This window comes from Bos taurus, chromosome 21 (genome assembly GCF_002263795.3).
Source record: "Bos taurus isolate L1 Dominette 01449 registration number 42190680 breed Hereford chromosome 21, ARS-UCD2.0, whole genome shotgun sequence".
Classification (NCBI taxonomy): Eukaryota; Metazoa; Chordata; class Mammalia; order Artiodactyla; family Bovidae; genus Bos; species Bos taurus.
Window position 1 is genome coordinate 63,908,581 of NC_037348.1, and position 6,197 is coordinate 63,914,777.

The following is a 6,197-nucleotide window of genomic DNA, read 5'->3' on the forward strand; positions in this document are numbered from 1 at the left end:
GGGTCACTCAGGCAGTCAGCACTGTGTCCACCAGGGCCTCATTTCTTTCTGCAAGGCTGAACCTCAGCACCAACAAACCTTGATTCACCTGCCACCTTCCCTTCACCTTCTCCTCGACCTGAAGTTGGTTCCAGGGGAGGCCTGAAGGAAACATATCATTGTTAGGGAATTTCAGGAGTGCGGAGACAGCTGTACAAATGCAATCCCTCTGACCACTTGGTCCCTTTGGCTCACATCTGTGCCCCCCAGAACACAGCTCCACAAGTGTGACACCACAGCTAGGCTGTCACTGAGTCTTGACCCCAGAGGGCAGGAGGAGCTGAGAACTTCCTTTTCTGGAGCAGGATTGCTGACCAAAGGAAGAAGGTTCCGGAGGGCACCATGCATGGCAGCCCTCAGCCATCGTGGCCTTGAGCCTGGTGCTACTCACGGCAGTTTAGATGCCAGGAGACGGGCCCACAGTAAGCTATGGAGTAGCGTGGGAGTCGTGAAGGGGTGTGGGGTAACATGCACAACAGCACAAAAGTTTCCACTTAGCATCCGTCACGGGACCTCTCTGACCCTCAGGCTTCTCTTCTATGAAATGAGAGGATGAAGGAGGTGAGCACATTTGTACAGTGTTAAGCATCCTTCATGCTGGGCCTGGGAAGAGAGGATTGTCCACAATACTTTGCTGATTGGGAAATCTTATGTCTATGGATACAGACACCACAGTCAGACCCATGTCACTCTGTGACATGAATACTTAAGTCAGAGCCAGACGAGAAAGAAAAGTCACGAGTCTGAGAAACAAGAGTCCATAGCATCCCGTTCTGGACACTCAGGTGCTTGTGTTTTTAAGAAAAGAAATGGGAATCTCTCCTCTGCTCCTCCTTAGAAAAGCCCGCAGGGAAACCTCCCCAAGCCACCAGCTCTGGAATTTCATTGAGGCATTCAGCGGAACACTTCAGTTGCAAACTAACAACTTCCATTGTTCCGAGTTGCCACGATTCCTCTTTTATGGATGTCATAAAGCAGGTATTTATGAGATGAGGCTATTAAGATCAATAGAATAAATGGAACGCCTAATTCTGTCTTTTTCAGAAGGGCACAAAGCGATCTACTGGCGCCATCCCAACGAATAAAGGGACCGGGGCGCTGTCACTGAGGCCTAATCCCAAAGCAAAGAGCTCACCCTTATTAATGGTGACTCACTTTTTAACATGCTTCTTCGAGTCAAAAATTCTCTTGGCTGTAAGTAGCCTTTATTGAAGAAGAAGAAGGGGTGGGGGGGGGAATGAACAGTACAGATTGGAATCATTGTGTAACTGGATTTACCACATTTATGACCCGATTGGCCACACTGGTTTTCATTTCAATGGGAGCAGAAAAAAAAAAAATAACAGAGAAAGGAAAGAGCCTTCTGTTTTTAAAGTCATTTAGAGGCATGGAAATGGTTTACCTAATACCACGTTCAAGGAAAAATGGTCTAACGCAGGAAGAGTTTGATCCTATCTTGAACACTAGGGCTCAGGGAAACCATGCTCTCTGCTGAGACCCTCGGCCACTAAGAAGCTAAGGTTGAGACACACCCCAGCTAAGGCCCTCTCCTTTCCCCCAGGGAAGGAAGAACCCAGTGCATTGTTGATATGTTTCTGCACCAGAATGAATGCTTCCGAGGGAAATTATCAAGTGTTTATATACAGATGAGCCCAGCCCATCCTGAGATAATGGCACAGACTCGTATTTACCAAGCATGTTTACCGAGGAAGAAAGCAATCCAGCAACGCATGCTTGGAATATTTGTTCAGATTAAAGCAACCAGGTCAATAGGAAGCAGAGTGACCGTGCTTCCTCTAGAGATTTCTGGAACTCAATCTGGTTCTGACCCACAGAGTGGTGACTCTGGTCAGGTTCAGCCTGGAAGAACCAGGAACACAGCCCCAAGCCATCACCGGTGTATGCATTCCACAGCCATGGTGGGAGCCCCTCTGGGGAGACCTGTCTTTGTCTTAGGAGCTCCCGTGGCCTGCAAGACTATCCATGGTCAGGCTTACCTTTCCAGGCTTTTCTCCTGCTCTTGCTCCCCGAGTTTCTTACCAGAAGGTCAAAGTAATCAGCCCAGGATTTTCTTTTCATCCTCGAAGTTTCCACCTTTTGGCCTTAACCATTTCCTTCCCCTTTCCTCCCCTACACACACACACACACACACACACACACACACACACACGTGCTGGTATACTGTCCCGGATTCACCGCACCAGTGAAGGGGTCAGCACAGAACATGACGCCAAGCTCTGCATGGGTTCTCCCAGGGCGCTGGGATCATATTGGGGTGAAGGAATCTCCCCATGAGGCTCATGGACGGCCAAGGCCACTCAGACCCCAGGGTCTCCCTGAACACAAGAGGAGGACAGATGCAGGCAGATGGAGAGGACAGACAGCAGGAAATCACCAGGTGCGTGGGATTTCAGGACAAGAAGAGGACGTGTCCAGCTACCCAACCCTGCTGGGATTTCTACATCTGTGACCTCAGCAGCTTCCTCCACCAGGAAGGGAGGCAGAGGACACCAGTGCTCATCCTGCCTTGGAACTGAGGAAACCGAGGCTCAGTGACTGTCAATAAACCAAGAAAGTAGAAGAGGGTTTTGGGTTCTCATTTTTCTGATCCTTGGTCCAGTACTCTTTTTACCACACCCTGGGAAGCCTATGGTGCTCTTAGCTGGACCAGTTTGGGAATCCATCTTGTTGTTGCTATTGTCTAGTCACTCAGTCAAGTCCACCTCTTTTGTGACCCCATGCACTGTAGCCCACCAGGCTCTTCTATCCATGGGACTTCCCAGGCAAGAATACTGGAGTGGGTTGCCATTTCCTTCTCCAGGGGATCTTCTGGACCCAGGGATCGAAGTTGCATCTCCTGCATTGGCAGAGCAGCCATCAGGAAAGTCCAGGGAATTCATCTACCAGGGTGCAAATCCCGAGTCATGAGACCTGGGGCAAGCGTCTCATTCATCTCTCTATGCCTCCGTTTGCTCATCTGGCAAAGATGATAATAATGATCAAAAGGATTGTCTGAAGGCTAATATGAGATAATGCAGGGAAGCACTTAGCATGGGACTTAGACATATGGAACATCCAGTAAATGATAACTTACATTATTAGACTTCATTTTTCAAGTAAAAATTTTTTATCAATGAGAAAATGTGGCCCAGTGGGGTTTGGTGACTCAGCCAAGATCACACAGCAAGAGACAGTCAGGGTGGTGATCACAGACACTGAGATGGGCAAAGACCTTTGAGAGTGACTGCTCCTGTCCTAATGTGATAAAGAAAATGATATCCAGGGCCCTGTACAGGAAGTTCATGAATGGTGGTCTGGGGTGAGCCTCTGGTCTGTCAATTGCTAGCACTTTGCTCTTTCTTCCCTCATCCATCAGTCCTAACTCCAAGGAGGGCAGGGCTCTCCTGAGTCATCAGGTGCTGTGGACCAGGCAGGGGAGCCCACATGGTGAAGTGCGGGCATCAGCCTCCCTGACAGCCCCTCTGGTTGGCCCAGGAATGGTGCCTGCTCATTTCCATCAAAAGGGCTCCCTGGCAGCACAACTGGGCCTTTAAAATCTTCCTTTCTAGGGAAGTATTAATTTTTGATGGGAGAGACCCCCTGCATCCTGACAGTAGGAGATTCGTCCTGTGCACAAGGCAGAAATGCCACTAGATCCCGTGTCCTAGAAGTGAGGCCCCCTTGGGAGTCAGAAACACAGGCTTTATATAGACATCAGGGATGTGAGCCCAGCAAGGGCATTTTAGGAGTAAAGGGCCCAACTGCCTGGAATGACGAATTAGTTCCCATGGTGGGTGCTCTGAGTTCCTCTAGAAGCCAAGGATCAGAGGGCAAAGTTGTCCACAGCTGGGAGAAGCATGGGCAGCCACACCTTTGTACCTGCTTATTTTGCAGGTGGAAACACAGAGCCCAGAAGCGAAGCAACTCACTTCAACCTCAGGGCTAACTACTGCAGAGTTTGATTGTTCACCCAACTTTTATGGAGCACGTCCTTACTGGATCCCCTTCCTAGACACTGAGGATTCACAGGTAAATAATAAGACTCAAGCCCAACCCCAAAGAACTCCCCATCCAGTGGAGAAAAAATGGCCCCCAGGGGATGGGAATAATTGACCATCAAATACTGAAAGAGGTGGAAGAAGTGAGAGAAGCAGGCCTTTTGTATACCCTCTTGACATTGTATCAGTCAGGATAAGATAGGTTGTGCTGTGTAACAAACAGCCCAATGGCCGTATACTCTCACTACGTGCCTTCCTTATTTGCTCAGCTTTGGAGGGTGGCTCAGGCAGCCTCTGATGCCCCCACCTTGCAGCTGCACATTTTTAATCACTGTAGGTGGGGAAATGTGCTGGAGCAGGGTGGGTCCAATGGATCCTATATAGAGCATACTTCACCTGCACTCACCGCCCTCACCAATTCATTAGCATCCCACCAACCAGCTCCTACTAAGAGTTTGGCCACACCTAACATAGCGGTTAGGCCACGGTAATCCTCCAGTGAGTCCAGAAGGAAAGGCAGAGAGTACAGATGAGCCCTAGAGCCCCCCACACACGGATCTACTTCACCCAGAAAATGCTTGGAGATATGTTTCCCTTCCCTCAAAAAAATGAGGTGGGAAGATTGTTCCTCTGTCTTTTTTAAAACACTGCTTTGTTAGCCTCTTATTTTCCCACTTTGGATAGAGACTTAAGCACAAGAAATCTTTATCCCCCTTAACTCTTCCATAAGTGGCAACCAGAATTCAGCCTCAGTGTGGCACTACAATAGGGATGAGTGGAGACTGGGGTCTAAAGGACACAGCTGCTTCCTCTCAGCCATATCAAAGCCAGGATGGACTGAATACAGCCCCAGTGGTAACAAGCCTTTGTATTTGGTTTCAGAGTAGGCCCTCAAATCTGTTTTTGGTTTGTTTGTTTGTTTGTTTGTTTTTCCAGTAAAACCATCAATGTTTAAACAGCAATAATTCAACTTTCCTTTATAAACAGTGCTGACTACACAGGCCTACCTTGGAGATATGGCAGTTCAGTTATTTGTGGTTCAAAGCACCATAATAAAGGAAATCTCGCAATAAAGTGAGTCACACAAATTTTTTGGTTCCCTGTTGCATATTAAAGCTATGTTTACATTGTACTCTGGTCTACTGAGGGTGCAATAGCATTAAGTCTTTAAAATTGTACATTCTTTAAAAGTACTTTATTGCTAAAAAATGCTTACCATCATCTGTGCCTTCAGCAAATCATAATCTTATGGCTGGTAGGTTTGAAATATTGGGAGAATTACCCAAATGTACACAGAGATACGAAGTGAACAGACACTGTTGGGGAAATGGCACCGATGACTCGCTCCATGAAGGATTGTCACAAATCTACCTTTCATAAAAACACAATCTCTGTGAAGCACTTTGGTGGTGATGGTGGTTTGGTCTTTAAGTCATGCCTGGCTCTTGCAACCCCATGGACTGTAGCCCACCAGGCTCTTCTGTCCATGGGATTTCCCAGGCAAGAATACTGGAGTGGGTTGCCATTTCCTTCTCCAGGGGATCTCCCTGACTTAGAGATCAGACCTGCGTCTCCTGTGTCCCCCTGCATTGCTGGCAGATTCTTTACCACTGAGCCACCAAGGAAGCCGACACACAGCACAGTAAAGCCTGATAAAAGGAATCTGCCAGTACTGTGGACACGAGAAAAGAAGCTAGACCACTAGTTCAAGACGTCTGATCCCATCAACACTTCCCCTTCCCCTTCTTCTCAGAATGAAGAGCCAAGCTCCAAGAGAAGCAGGAACATGCCTGAGGTTGGCAGCACCAGGGGGACAGGGATGCACGCCATGAACGGGTCTTGCCTCCATCCGAGTCCCTGTGCGTGGCCTTCTTTGAGACCCTCCCATAAAAACCAGCCAAGACAGTTCAGCATGTTCCAGGCCTCTTTCTGGATCCAGTCTCTGCTCAGATTTGGGGATTTGGGGCTCAGCCAAATGACAATGCTAAGTGTCCAGCCCCACAAGCTGATCACATCTCCTCCAATAGTGCAGGCTGGCCCAGCATTCTGCAGAGGGCTGGCCAGCATCAGCTTCCCAAGGACCCTCACCCACCTCATCTGCAACAGACTGGTGGCAGAGCTGGGTCCTCCTAACCCTTAGCTAACGAATGGCCCTAGCTC

General features: G+C 48.6%; 1 long non-coding RNA gene across 1 annotated transcript; it reads left to right on the forward strand.

Moving 5' to 3' along the window:
• Positions 1–1,077: 1,077 nt before the first annotated feature.
• Positions 1,078–5,111, forward strand: LOC132343314 (uncharacterized). The gene is made up of 3 exons (XR_009492067.1): positions 1,078–1,233; positions 3,934–4,068; positions 5,025–5,111. It is a non-coding gene; the product is annotated as an uncharacterized lncRNA (long non-coding RNA).
• The last annotated feature ends 1,086 nt before the right edge of the window (positions 5,112–6,197 follow it).